Genomic DNA, 16,291 nt, shown 5'->3' with positions numbered 1-16,291 from the left:
AGCTTTAATTCCTAGTTTCAACATTACAAGGATGGACATAAAAATATTTCGAAGGCTCTTACTTGTAGATGTTAAGGTCATAGAAACTCCCAAAGACAAATTCTTACAGATAATATTCCTGAACCACAATTCCATCCTTGTTGAATCCTACCAATTCCCAACAATTTTTTGCCTCATTCTGGGGTGTGCTTACGTCAGGGAGGATTTCTGCTGTCGGTATGGACCAGTCTACTCCCTTGCTGCGTGTAGATTTTGAGGACCACATCTGCATCTGTGCGTGTATCTACAGGTTCCATAGTGGTAACGTAGAAACGGATCATCTTATGGGCTGGATGTTTTTTGGATTAAGGATGTCACCCAGATATTTCATTTGACTTGACATGGAGAGTTTAGTGTTAAAGAATTTTGGTGGTTGGAGATCCGGTAATTTCCTCCTGTTTGTAAAAAGGATAAGTTCTGTCTTCTGTGGATTTACTGACAGTTGATGTTCGTCACACCATTCTTCTGCAATTTGGAGGGCTGAACGCATTACTGTACACAGTATATTCTCAGTCCTTCCGTTTATCAGTTTTGCTAGGTCATCTGCGAAACCAATAGTAGAGTATCCTCTTTCGTTTAGCGTCCTTAAGATGCCATCAACTACTATATTCCACAGGAGTGGTGAAAGGACACCCCCTTGGGGGCAGCCTTTGACCACTTTGGCTCTCATTGAAGGATTCACCACTATCTGAACCACCCTTTTGCTGACTAGTTCGGTGATCCAGTTCCTTATTACAGGTTCCACGTGGAATTTCCGTAGGGCCTGGTTAATGCTGTTGTGCATAGTCTTGTCAAAGGCCCCTTCTATATCTATAATTGCAGCCAGTGTGGAAGCTTTGGTTGTGATAGCCGTTTCTATTTTGTGCACCACCGAGTGGAGTGCTGACTCTGTTGATCTGCCTTTCCTGTATGCATGTTGGTTGGGGTGTAGTTCTATGTTTTTGAGCGAACCGTCCCTTAGGTATCTATCTACGAGTCTTTCTAGTGTTTTTAACAAGAACGATGTTAGACTGATGGGCCTGAAGGATTTGTCGTGTGTGTAGTCCTCCTTGCCTCGTTTTGGTAAGAAAACTACTTTCACCTCCCTCCATTGCTTCGGGATGTATTTAAACATGGCTATACAAGCCCTGTAGATTGCTGACAACACATCCCGATTGTTACTAGGTTTCTGTCGACGCGCCTCTAGGAACGTCCAACCATTGGCTGGTCAGGAGTATAATGTAGAATTGCGTTCATCTCGACTCCTGACGACAACGGAAAAACACCGCTGATCATCCCGGTGTCAGAGCTCTATGAGTGAAGTACAGTTCAGACAGAAAACGGTGCAACGAGCTCTGTTTTCGTTGGATGTAAAGAAGTCGAGCAGGCCGGATGGTATTTCTCCCATCAAGTTGACGCCGTTGCTAAAGCTAAGTAAGTCCCGCACTCTTGGAAGTCAGCCCTTGTCCATCCGATTCAAAAAAGAAAAAAACTGCCTCAGTTTGGATCCGGCAAACTGCCTATAGGCCTATAACTACTTATTACCTCCCTACTCTCCAAAATCATAAAGAGCAAAATCATAAATTAATCGCCAGCTCTTTGCATATAGGGTCACCAGTTGATCAACGACAGGGCATTTAGTGAGTATTGCATTATATGTAGATGAACATTCTTTTTTGTTATGTGGTAGAGTTTTCGTGACAGGCATCGTATTACAATTTTTTATTAAAACTTCCCTTATACCTTAAGGAACTTAAGAAAAAATTAGCCAAATTCTCGATTTTTGCTCAACATTCATTTTTAACCGACTCCAAAAAGGAGGAGGTTCTCAATTCGATCGGTATTTTTTATGTATGTGCACCATAATCTGAGATTTATGATCCGATTTACGTAACTCTTCTTTAGTTCGATGCGTAATAGATGCGGATAGCCATATGGTCCCATAAAAATTTTACATAGTTTGGCCCAGTAGCTTTCATTTTATGAACATTTTTGAAACTTTTTGTCTTCGTGGATGATATAATTGATTTTTTTGTCCAGATTTTTTAGGAGTTTTCATTCGAGTTAATTAAATATTATTATTAACTGACACTAAAATGTGAAAAAAAAAAAAAAACTTCTAAAACTAAAAAATATCAAATAACTAAAAATTTAATTTAATACACAGCTTATGCAAACCTTTACCTTTAATATTAATAAAATACTATTATTTGTATGTGCTACATATTGATAGCTTTGAAGTCGGTGCCAAGCCAAATGTAGCGTCTAGATTCTAGAACAAAACAAGCGGACAATCACGCGTGGCCAGACAACCTTAATAATATGTATTAATCATAGAAGTGACGGTTAAATTAAAAACATAACATAACATATTGTTTAACCTCCATAATTACAGTAAGCTGTTTATAATATTAAGTTTTATTTTGTTTAGGGCATGGCACTGACTTACAACCTATCAATAGGTAGCACATATAAATAATAGTATTTTATTAATATTAAAGGTAAAGGTTTGCTTAAGAGCTCCATAAAATTAAATTTTTAGTGATTTGATATTTTTCAGTTTTTTAAGTCGGTTTTTTTAAACGTAGTATTTTAATTTATTTCTATACTTAAAGATTATTTTTTTTGTTAAACACTTAAAACGGGTGGTGGATAGTATGGATATTACAATTAGATAATTTAATAACGAATTTAAATTTTATATTATATATCCATTAATTTAAATATATTAATTAATTACTATAAGAGCCGGGTTCGAATCCCGATGTAGGTGCAATCATTTATATGTTTAACATGAATGTTTGTTTCCGAGTCACGGATGTTTATATGTATTTATGTATGCTTAAGTAAGTAGATTCTTTAAATAAATATAAAGTTATTCAAACAAAACAATTCTTATAACTATACAACACTATGACTACATAAAATTTAAACTTTCATTACGTGGAAGCGCACCAAGAATATTCAAATTCAAATATTATTATTCAAATTAGGATGTGACATCACTTATTGAAAGTCAAAAAACTACCATCCATTCCAAACTGAATGCCTCAGACATAAGAAGAATGGGCGCAACAAACTCAGCGGGCAATACTGGCAGCATGTCCGCGCTGGATAGCTAGGCTGATCCGTCGACCGAAATAGCTGCCAGCGCTTGGGTTTCCAGTAGCCTTATTGAGGCGCGAAGATAGTATTTTGAACATTCTCTGCGCCTCTGGGCCCCACGGGCCAAGTGTCTCGTCTTGTGTCTCCCAAGTAAGTATATTGTATTACATATATCGTTGTCTTGTATATGCCATAGTACGGGCTATGCCTATTTAGGGGCAAGATTTACCAGTGGGAGGCTCTTTCTTGGCACTTTGCACAGGATTACGGGTAGATTATGGGTACCACAACGGCGCCTATTTCTGCCCTGAAGCAGTAATGTGTATGCATTACTGTGTTTCGGTCGGAAGGGCGCCGTAGCTAGTGAAATTACTGGGGAAATGAGACTACATCTTATGTCTCAAGGTGACAAGCGCAGTTGTAGTGCCGCTCAGAATTTTTGATATTTTCAATAATCCCGAGCGTCACTGCATTGTAATGGGCAGGGCGTATCAGTTACTATCAGCTGAACGTCCGCTCGTCTCGTCCCTTATTATCATAAAAAAAGATATTTTGTGTAAGAGTGTGTCAAATATTATTATTATTACTTTATATTAAATATCTGTGGCATAAAGTCACCAACTTTATCTTGCAATTATTGTATGTTTGTTTGTTTGGGTCATACACAAGCTGCATTAGAAATACTTTGAGTATATATCTTACATATTGGTTCATTTCCGCTGATTTGATAATTATGAAAGCCGGTTTAATTATCACCATAATAAGGGTTCTTCTCGGATGATTTACTGCCCAACGTAGGGAATGTAATTTGCCAAAAATCATATTTTAAATTAAAAGCTATTAATTTTAAATAAGATTCCCAAGTATTTGTTATTAAGGTTAATGCCAATATTTTTTTAAGGTTTTTTATCTCTCACAAAGTTGAAGAGAAAAGTTGAGCTTTCTTGAAGTTTAAAAGATCACTTTTTTATGAAAACTACACGGGAATTATAAGGTCGTATTATCAATTTAAAGTTACTAATATTTTACTTTGCCTGGTCTATACGTGTCAGTGAGTTAAAAAAAATTATAAATGAATGACCGAGTCAGTTCAAGAAGAAGTGATGAATTCAAATTCAAATTCAAATTCAAATATTTTTATTCAAAATAGGATGTGACATCATTTATTGAAAGTCAAAAAACTACCACCCATTCCAAAATGAATGCCTCAGACCTGAGAAGAATGGGCGCAAGAAACTCAGCGGGCTTTTTTTTCATCGAATAAATATGTTTACAAAGTAATATTGTACAATTAAACTTATTATTTAATAGCCTGAGGGCGGTCACTCCATTCCCAATCTGTGGTATCATTAAGAAAGTCCTTTATTACACAAACGTTTTTTAACAATTCTTTTGAATAACGTAATACTTTTGTTTTGAACATTTTCTGGGATCTTGTTGTGAAAGCATATACATCGCCCCACAAAATACTTACTAACTCGACTTAGACGAGCAGTAGGCATCATCAGTTTATGTATGTTCCTGGTGTTAACATTATGGTTATGACAGTTTCTGGCAAATTCAGTTATGTGCCTATGAACATACATTACATTATCAAGAATAATATATTGAGAAGCAACAGTCAAGATGTTAATTTCTTTGAATTTTGCTCTCAATGAATAAATAACGAGGGTTCTACGAATAATATTATGAAAGTATTATAATCAACAAGGTAACATTCTTACTAGAACACATTGTATGTGGGTGGTACTTCCTACGTATTTGAAATCAATAAGTTATAAAATCAATCAGAAGATTGTGTAGGGGTCGTTCCTGCGGATAATTTGGTTTGCTCTGAGGGTAACGTAAACTCTCCATTTAGAAAAACCCTTAAAAGTACCCTACCTTACCTACATTCATATTTATTTTAGCATCTTTTAAAAGGGTGCTATAGTTAGAAGAAAGGACGAGTAGCTACGGTTATCATATTATATTTTTTCTTTCTATTCAAATAAATTCTTTCTATTTTCAAATAAAACTCTTTACATGATATTATCTATGTTCCAAAGTTATTTTTAAAATTCCACAAGCATTAAAAAGTGAAATAGACTAAAGCCTAAATAATTAGTATTAGAATAAGTTAATCACAACAAAAACTTTCTTTGATAAGGAGGTTATGATAACTTCAATATTTAAGTTTTGATATATCTAAGTACAGCCAAGCTGGACTAATAAGCCCTGCACGTCCTGGTAGAAAGCCATGGCTTTGCCGTTCATTAATAATAATAATTTATTTCTCTAGTTTATGGACATGACTTAACATGACGCAACATAAAGAAGTCCATAGTCCACGAATAGAAACCGCCAAGCCATACTGTTTTTCAAGACGACGCGATGGTGGTCGTCTGCTTCCCTCAAATATCTGCGAAGGGAACGATGGCTTGTCCATGCGTCCAACTCGTGAACGGGTGCTGCTTGTGGTGCCAAGTCGACCTGTTATAGTTTATAACATAGAATAATATCGCTCAGAACGATAGTTTAATTCATAGTTTCTGTCAATATAGAAGTGACATTATAATTAATGTGTGCGTGAGCGTACTAACACTCGCCAACACGCACACAGACAGCCAAATAATAATGCAAGTAAATAGACATTTCCCTAAATCCGTATATTTTAAGAAATACTAGATTATATGAAATAAAGAAAGAAGAAATAAAATATAAATTAAGAAAAAAAAATAACATGACGTATTTAATTATTGTTGCTACAATTTTTGAAGTGTGAGCAAAGAAGTTCTATAGAAACGTTGTTTTTGGAACTCGATGAAACGAAAAAGCGAGACGATAGAGGCGCCGTTCCCAGCTATATCCGAGGTTTTCTAGGGTGCAGAGAACGAATTTGGGATCATTTTTGAAATATAAGATGGCCACCGTGCAAAATTATGTATTCAACAATATGAATATCGTACCCTAGGTTCACGAGGGCACAGACAACGAATTTGGGATCATTTTTTAAATCCAAGATGGCTGCGGTGAAAAATTCTTTTGGGGCTATACGTATGCGTGGTGGTTATAATGATAACCCTAATGCCAAACAACTTATAGGCATCTCTCATAACTGTGTACAAAAGGACAACAATAGACTTGGTAACGGATTAGGAATGAGATGCCTTCTAGACTACGGGGCTAAGGTAACTTTAAATTTTTAACTAGCTTTTTGGCTGATCGGGGAATGAGTTTGATTGCTCCGACTTAAAACCTATAAATAATAACATATTTTTTATAAGTAAAATGTCAAGATTTTATATGGAAGAGTTTTTTAATTTAACTTCTGACACTTAAATTAAGGATTGGTCTCTACCTTAGAACAATAGTGTTTTTATTACGGCAACTATAAGGTGCTTGTGTGCGTGGCGTCATGACACTCAGTGGCATCTTTCAAATTTTGTAACATACGCTTCGTGTTAATTTACATTGAAATTAATAAAATACAAAATACTTACTGATGATATGTGACCCAGTGTCTTTCCTATTTCATGTAGTATTATTTTTACAAAGCTTTACTAACAGAACATTTGGCAAGTCTACATCACACTTTGTTCGAGATTGGCTCGAGTAGCCCCATTTGGGCATAGTAAAAGTTGCCGCAATTTGCTACTTCGCCTCCTGTATCTAGTTGGAGCGCAGCGGAGACCAATCTTTAATCTAAGTTATGACATTTATAAGCATTTATTTTTCACTTAATTGAATTAATCTGATGATTTGACTTGATGTTCTACTTACTCGAGCCCGCGCTCCTACTTTGCCCATTCGCCGTTTCTTTTGCATATTAAGAATATGCTAAATAGCGCGTGGAACAAAGTTATGTCTGATGTCGTTCCAGTACAAATCCTTCGATTTAACCATATGTCACTAAGAGCGGCTCGAATCATGAAGTCATCTCCGATCGGCTTGATTTGCTCTTTGGTAGAATGTGTAGTTTCTGTGCTGCAGTGCTTTGGTTAGCACCAGCAGCCAAATTCCACCACCGGACATTACGTTAAAACTATTACAAGCGCCCTCAGATATAAAATAAAACATAAGATACTTTCATTGCACATGATGAGAAAGATCATGGTCGCTCAGGGGCAATGGAGAGGGCTATGCTCGGAGTTTCCCTGCCAGATCGAATCAGAAATGAGGAGATCCATAGGAGAACCAGATTATTGCGAAACTGAAGTAGCAGTGAGCAGGGCACATAGCGCGACGGATAGATGGCAGTTGGGGCAGTAAAGTCTTCGAATGGCGACCACGTACCGGAAGACGCAGTGTTGGTAGGCAAAATGGAACAACGATCTGGTCAAGATCGCCGGAATACGTTGGACGAGGGCAGCACGGGACCAATCCTCGTGGAAATCTTTGGGGGAGGCCTTTGTCCAGCAGTGGACGTCTTCTGGCTGATGAAGAATGAAGATCCTTTCAGATAAATATTAGAGACTGTTCAGATATGCTATAATCCCTAGTTTAAATAGTTTTCTAGTAATTCAGAAGGTACAGATGAGAGTACACATTAGATCATCAGAAATTGACTCAGTCACGAAATCGTATTTTAGATGCCAATAAATCTAATCATAACAGCGGCTACATAGGTAATTCTTTCGGGAAGACATCTAATCCTAAAAACATCTTTCTCAGCTTTCTGGCATCATCTGTAGAAGAAGACGATACTGAGATACAACGAAACAATTCAAGATAAGGACGTAGTTGCCCTGCTCCATTTCCTTCTTTCAAGCACTGAAGAACGAAATGAAAATGTTTGCTAAAAGCCAGCAAACTTTTTCACAAGTGTAGCAAGAGAACATACCACAAATTTGTACAATTTTTACATTAATTTTTTTTCATAAAGCTTTCCATGCTAAGCTTTGCTTAGCCTTGCTAAGAGTTTGTTGTGCATTATTGAACGTACAAAACTGATTAACTATTGAAATTGGTTTTATAATCGTTTGCTATGGAATCTCTATCTGTTAATTTGCACATGTCCCACGCATTACATCACTGGAAATAAAGATATTATAGTCAGTCCATTTATTATTGACAACTTTTGAAATGGCTTAATCCATAACTTCAAGCAAGCCATCATTAATAATTATTGCATAAACCACAAGTATTATCATGAGTGGAATACTAAACCATATCACAGCAATGAATCATCCCGGTATTTCCAATGATTGCTATTCGGTTAAGGCAGGAGTAAGTAGATATCGTTATAATTTAATCATTGGATATTATAATGTTTTGTTATATTATAGTATTGAAAGTTCTATAGAATTTAGTATGTTATAATTGTAAAATTATGGAATTAAAACGTTATTTGATAACTTCATCGAGGTAAAGTAATTAATATGAATACAACTATTTTTATTGTATAATATTATAAAAATATTTACAATAAGTATATTGTATATTTTGCTCTGAGTGATGGCTTCCCGTTTTCAGCCCGTCAGCGAATCTTATTTCTTGTTAGCTGAAAAATTCAGAAATATCCCATTTCACGAAACGAACGAAAATCAAATATTACCGATTCGGTATACGTATTCAGGCCTCAATTCCCGGCTCGTAGCATCACATGAAACACAGAAATACTATTTCGACGTTTTTACTATAAAATAAGAAATCTGGGGTCGGCTTCTTTCCTTTTCCGAAGGTTAAGAGACCCTCTATGTGTTATAGACTGTGTTTAGAATGTAAATGATGTGGAGCTATTTGTGTAGCAATATAGTTTGCTTGTACATGTAGAAATACGTGAGTAAAATAAGTGAATTAGCACCGTGAACGATCAGTAGATAAATATTGTATCTATTGTCAACAGCTGACAAATAATGTGTCTTAGAATAAATATAGGTCTTCGCTGCGCTCCAACTAAATACCGCAAGCGTAATCGCAAAGTGTGGCAACTAATATTAAGCTCAAATGAAAGCTCAACTCTAAGCTAAGCTAAGCTAAACTAAGTTCAACTCGAAAAAGTCTCGCATAACGTGTGACGTTGACGTGCCACATGTTCTGTTAAACGTTGCTAACAATTGAAACTAAAATTCCGGGTTGCGTAGTACTTTGTAAAAATAATACTACAAGAAATAAGAAAAACACTGGAATCACATATCATTAGTAAGTATTTTGTATTTTATTAATTTCAATGTAAAATAACATGAAGTTATGTTACAAAATTTGAAAGATGCCACTAAAGGCATAAAATGCATTTATTTTCTCAAAATTGATTCCGTTAGAATTCTTTTTGATGTCATTTCTAATATATTAGATACTACTACCGCTTTGGAAAGAAATGGTGCTCTGAGATAGAAAAAGCGGCACAAGAAACTGCCAACATTCTTTTTTTGCGCTTTTTTTTATTAAAAATATGCAATATTGTACCGTCATTGCTATTGCTATAAAATAATCATAATTTAGTCCCAGGCAGTCCAATTACATTGATATTCAGCTGTAGAGTAATAGGATTTACGACAGAGGCCTTTTTTTAACGATATACTGTATTGCGTGTCAAGATGCCACACACAAGCATCTAATAGTTGCCGAAATAAAACAGCTATTGTTCTTAGGTAGTGCGGTATCTAGTTGGAGCGCAGCGGATACCAATCCTTAATCTAAGTAAAATGTATTAAAATGTGGTTTAATATCATTGTAACATCAAAATACTGAAACATTTTAAAGTGAAAACAGATAATTTGATTTATATGTTTACATCATATTATCACTAATATTATTGAAAATGTATTCTTTATAAAACAAGAAACAAGTACTATGCGGAATGGTCATGGTACATGCTAAATTTGTCTGACGCCCAGATTACATTATATACACAAATAAAATTTGAAAAACACAATTTTATGAACGATGCGGGATTCGAACCCACGACCTCCGGCGTTCCGTGCCGGTGCTCTAACCAACTGAGCTAAACGTTCGAGTACCGCCTCGTTATGAAATTCTGCTTGCTTCAGTTTTGCTCAACCCCAATATTTGCATATTTTAGGAAATTGACTTGAGATGTCGCTCTTGTAAATCTAAACAATATGTTATGTTTTTAAAGTGATAACCCTCACTTCTAGGATTAATACACAAATAAAATTTGAAAAACAAAATTTTATGAACGATGCAGGATTCGAACCCACGATCTCCGGGGTTCCGTGCCGGTGCTCTAACCAACTGAGCTAACCGTTCGAGTACCGCCTCGTTATGAAATTCTGTTTGCTTTGTTCAACTCTCAGGTTGTGGCTTCATCTACAGGATCTACTTTACAAATTTTATGTGTGTATTAATCCTAGTGAGGGTTATCACTTTAAAAACATAACATATTGTTTACATTATATACTTACGGACAGGTATCGTACTGCAAAGAAAGTAGAAATCTATTTGACGAGGCTGTGATTACATCGGCCTAAACAAACTTCAACCGCGAATACTACATGACATCAAAAACATAACTTAATAAAAAAATCTCGCAACAACAAAAGTTGTGAGATCAATGTAATACCAAGTCTGTCCATTTATTTAATAAAAAGTCAATAATAAGTTATACTGTAATTAGCTAACCTAACAACATCTTATTGTGACCATATCAATATGGAAAATATTTAAGTTTTAAATAAATAGACTGACTTGGCCAGTTATGTTTTTGATGACATCTCATTTTTTTGTGGATAATCCAAGTGCTTTCCTTTCAAACATTGTGACTCTCGAAAGTGCGATTGAAATTTTGAACACAAACACCAACTGTATAACTTTATTATTATCACAGAACAGTTTAAATAGATTAGAATGGCCTTTATTTGGCCAAAATTAGCTTCATCGGCTGACACTCGCGTTCTTATTGTGATAACGTATGTAACTCCGCCAAATCGATGATTTTTACAGCCTTGCACTAAAGAAACGTGTCAAAAAAGAAGGCTGGTCTGTAGTGTAGCCTGAGAAGAGATTTATTTTCACCCGCAAGCCCAAAAACTTCCAAATACAAGTGATATTTGTAATTTATTAATACTTCAAAGTTTGAAACCATGCGTATCGATAGGGTTGTACCTAACTGTAAACAATGTCGATAGAATGTGTAGCTATCCATTTGTAAATGGTTATACATACACTGAATAGGTAAAAAGGGCTGGAAAGGCGTAACAGCCGCTCCGTCACTATGATAAAACAATTATACCGTATCATATGTTCACCGCTTGTAGTTTTTACTACTGATTGTCGTTCATGTTTAGAGTGCGTCAGGAACGTATCTACGATGAATACTGTTATAATGCCGTGTTGTGGTATTATTACTTGTTAGACAAAAATTCAGACTTCTAGAATCGACCGAGAAGGTATATCTTTTCATCACTAAGTCAAAAAAAAATAGATAATATCTCTTTAGTTTCAAAAGTATAGCAACGACTATGAAATTTTAAATACTTGTCAACTTTCAAAACGCTAGATGGCATACCTTACGAAAAACTGGATTTATTGGTTTTAATGGATGTGTGTAGGTGTTGCACATTTCTGTAAAACATTAATACTTTCTGAAGTTCTTATATTAATTATGCCATTTTACAAAATAAATCAACACAGATGGCTCTATAGAATAGACGAGAATATAAGTTTAATGTTGGTATAGACAGAGGAGAACTTTAGTATCTATCAACTTATATATGATTCGAATCTGTAGAGTTTCAGAAGCTGTCATAAAAATGTATACAAAAATGGATAAGCTTCAAAAATATATGTATATATATATTGTTGTAAAAATATGCACCACTTTGTAGGAAATGAAATATTTAAAGATTTAATTTATCATCAAATTGGACATACATCATATGACAAATCATGTGATAGACTAAATGAAAAGTATCTTAACTTAAGGTTGCACTTAATTGTAACGGGCAGGGCGTATCAATTGCCATCAGCTGAACGTCCTGCTCGTTTCGTTCCTCAATGTCATAAAAAACCTGCTAAGTAAAGTATTTTTATGCTATTAACAAATATTAAATATTTTTTATAATATATTGTTCTAAATTATCGACAAAAATATCTATAGCATTTTCTCATTTGTCAACCACTATGGTCTGACAAATATAGTTTGATACTTTTGACAGTCTACTAGGTATGGGGGTAATGTTTAATCGTTGAATCTCTTCGATTATTATTCTCATAGAACTTGCAATCGATAGTTTCATGTTTAAAATGTATTGATTTGTAATTTTGAAAAATTATCGAAATAATAATAAATTATCAATACTTTTATAACAATTCTGCCGGGTGCATATTTTTCGGTCAGTGGGACTATATAGTCAATCCGTGTTATACGTAAAAAAAATTTTAATAGCCGCTTATGGTGCAATAAAGAATTAATACTTAAAATTATTTATTTTCTAATATTGGAGCACATACTAAGTCAATATTATTATCATCATCATAATCATAGTTCATCACTTCCTACTACTGGAATTTTACCTATAAATTTTGATAATTAACTCTTATTCACAAACTCTGTCGAAGTGGATATCTCGTTCCTAGTCTTATATTTACTGTGTTCCTCGACTTTAACTACTCTAGTCAACTGTTGTAACCTTAACACTGGCATTTTGCAATAAGGTAAGCATTTTATTAGCTGTAAATGGTAGAGATGTATTTTCTGTATGGCTGCATTACTTCGCCTTAAAGCATCTCCTAGTATCTGAATATAAAACATGGGTCTCGAAATCTCGAGTCTATTCTGCACTCATCTGGAAGACAAAGCGTAGGTCTTCGAAGAAGCTGGGTGTTATAAATAGAGCACGGCAATACTTCAAGCCGGCTCACATTCTAGAGCTCTACAAAGCGCACGTCCGGCCACTTTTGGTGTACTGTTCTCATCTATGGTCTGGCGCACTCCAGTATCAGCTCAAACCATCTGAACGCTGAACGCAGAGCTGCTCGAGTTGCCGGGAATCCAGTGCTCTGTGAACGGCTTGATCACCTGACGTGGCTTATATTTTGTGAATAAAGACCCCATGCGTATCAATTAATATTTACATGATTTTTATTTTACCTATATTCAATTTAGATGTCAAAACCGATTTTTGCAAATTGAGTTGTTCGTTATGCCTGGCACATCACTATACTCATGTACCCATCCATGAAGTATAACATTATCGGTATGACAGTTTAAATATAAAAATACGAAACTTCATAGGCGTGAGATGTCAAAAATAGGCGTGTGTATTCCAATTATCTATGTGTTGACCATTTGAATTATAGGGCTGCGTTAGTGGTTACGTATGTGTGCGAATGCTTTTGTTTATTTTATTAGGGCGTGTCTAGGGCGTGTAGTATAACATCGAGCGGCAACATGGCCATTCTAATGTCTTTTATCTGTTCTGTGGTAATTATGGTATATACTAGCTGACCCGGCAAACGTTGTTTTGCCATATAAAGTATAATTCACGCGATAGTTTTATAAATAATAGCCTATGTGTGATTCTGGCTTGCAAGCTATATTATTGTAAAGTTTCATCAAAATCCATTCAGTAGATTTTGCGTTAAAGAAGTACAAACATACATCAAGACATTCAAACTTTTGCATTTATAATATTAATAGAATTATAACTTTGATCTTCATGCAGTTTTTTTTATATAGTCCTATACTATACCATATACCACTATACCATACCCCTATGGTATGGGATTACAAAGTTATTTATGCATAAATGGACAGAAATTGCAATCTTTTTTCTCTTGATTTATATAATTAATACTAATTGTATTCTAAATTTGAAGCTTCTTTGAATTCTCTTGTCTCGAAAATGTGATGTGAATCGAAAACTGAGAATTTCTCTGGCAAATGATTCAGATACGTCTTTTTTATATATCTCAACAAATTTTGGAGCTTTTCTTAATAGATCAGTGTCATTTAAAACTTTTAAAGTGGAAGGCTGCAATAAACTGACATTTGAAAAGATCTCATTCATCGGAAGGAAACGCGATTTCAGTGGGCTTATAAATCTGTCCAATACTCATTAAAATATGTTCATTCATTTTATTAAATTTGAAAGATCGAATGCTTTAGACTGTAGTGCTACTAGTTTTCGATCGTCTTTTTGAGTGAAATATCTTCATTTCTTTCATCTGATTTGCAATTTAGCAGAATTGTTTTAGTTAGCGCTTTTTGGACTTCAACAAACCGAACTCTTAGAGCAAAAACGGCATCATAACGTCCTGCCCATCTAGTAGGCTTTAATGTTTTTAATGTTATGGAAGTTGAAGGCACTTTCTTTATGAGATATAAAACTTGATAAAATTTTCCATCTTTTCATACTAGGCCCAAAAAATTATAACTTTGTTGAACTGTTTCAAAAAATTTTTGCATAACAATAACCTCTCTCACTGCATCATTGAGTACTAGATTTAAATTATGAGCAGTACAGTAAACATATACTGCAGCTTTTTGACGGTCATAAGTACGTAAAATTACTCGTCAACGACAAAGACAGATTAAAAAACTAGAGACTTTCTAAAGAGCCACGGAGAGGAGTATGCTGAATATTAATAAAACACATAAAGTTCGAAACACAGACTTAAGACATAAAACAAAAATCACTAATGTTATAAGAAAATTTAAATGGCGCTGGACGGGACACACCCTTCGGGGTATAGACAAATGGAGCAAATGTATCACAGACTGGTATCCCAGAAACTTAAAAAGGAAATCGGGGGGACAATACAGGAGATGGTCAGACGAACTTAGGACGATAGCAGGCAAGACATGGTATAGGTTAGCTAAAGATAGAAAAGAGTGGAAGAAGTTGGAAGAGGCTTTTGTCAATAGACAAACAGATAGTGATAGATACTTAGTACTACATACGTACTTACATGTAAGTGATACTATCTGAATAAAGGCTTATATTATTATTATTTATTAAAAGTACTCGTCTTTAAAAATGAATCAAAATCTTTTTGTTTAGGTTGGTTGAAATGTTTATATATTAACTTAAAATTGTATTATATTGTACTTTATTTGTCTCACTTTGGATTTTAAGCAGAAATTATAAAAATATACTTTTCAAATTAAATACTCAGGTACAATGTAAAAAAATATTTTGAGCTCGCGGCCTCTTGGGCCGGGGTCCTATTGGGTCGGGGGCCCGTGGCATTTTGCCAGCCCTGCCACCCTATTGTTCCGCCACTGTGGCAATGATTTGTAAATTTAATTGAAAATAAGAACTTGTAATACCATTTTGTTTTGAAAAGACCATTCTAGAGTTTCTTGCTCGTTCTTCTCTAAGCAAATCTGTGCAACAATCTGCAAAACGAGCTGTATGAAAAAATTATGTAAGTATTTCAAGTGTAATGCAATTTACCTTTTTTGATTTGATTTGATTTGAATAGTTATCGAATATATGAACTTCTGAAAATATTCAAGTTACTGAACTCCAAATTAAATAAATGCCTTAATACGCTAAAATAAAATCTGTTACAAGTTACCTAAGGCTTTGCATACTTGGAATAAAACCTAACTGTTAGAACCTTCGTCTCATGAATCGTGACTCTGTGATCTGTCTCGTCGAGGAGTAAGCAAGAGGCTTGAGAAAATCTGGGTTGCCAAATGTATACCAATCGCCAATATATAGGGGAATCGATTCCACCTGCAAAAAAGTTATAGCTAACGATATGATTACAATTTGTTATATTATATATACTCTTTAACTTAACAAACTATCAATCAAAGTAATAATTACTTTATTCCTTCATTGTTTAAATTATCTTCTTCTATATGTATATGATTAAAATGGTCTTTGTTTGAGGCTCAATCACACCTAAACCACTGATCGTGTTGACATGAAACTACCACCATTCGATCCGAAATTTATTCTAGATGGTTTAAGGCTTCTTATTTTTTTATTTTATTTATAATTAGATGAATAAAATGTAATTTATTTCCTATTAAAATTCGCCCAGCGAAGCGGGCGGGAACTGCTAGTATATTATTAAAAAATATTAATGTTAGCTGCAATTAGCATTGTGTTTGTTTCGTCACAGCTGTGTCACGAACGTGTTCAGTGCATTATTGTCAATGTTGAATAAATTTCCCTAACAATATAACTAAAAGCTTCACAATTTGCGGTAATCTCGTTTTTGTAGCGTCAGCTGGCAACATTGTGAAAACTCTCAAACCAGTCAGTCAGCA

Source organism: Leptidea sinapis, chromosome 36 (genome assembly GCF_905404315.1).
Source record: "Leptidea sinapis chromosome 36, ilLepSina1.1, whole genome shotgun sequence".
Classification (NCBI taxonomy): Eukaryota; Metazoa; Arthropoda; class Insecta; order Lepidoptera; family Pieridae; genus Leptidea; species Leptidea sinapis.
Note: the sequence above shows the minus strand (reverse complement) of the source record.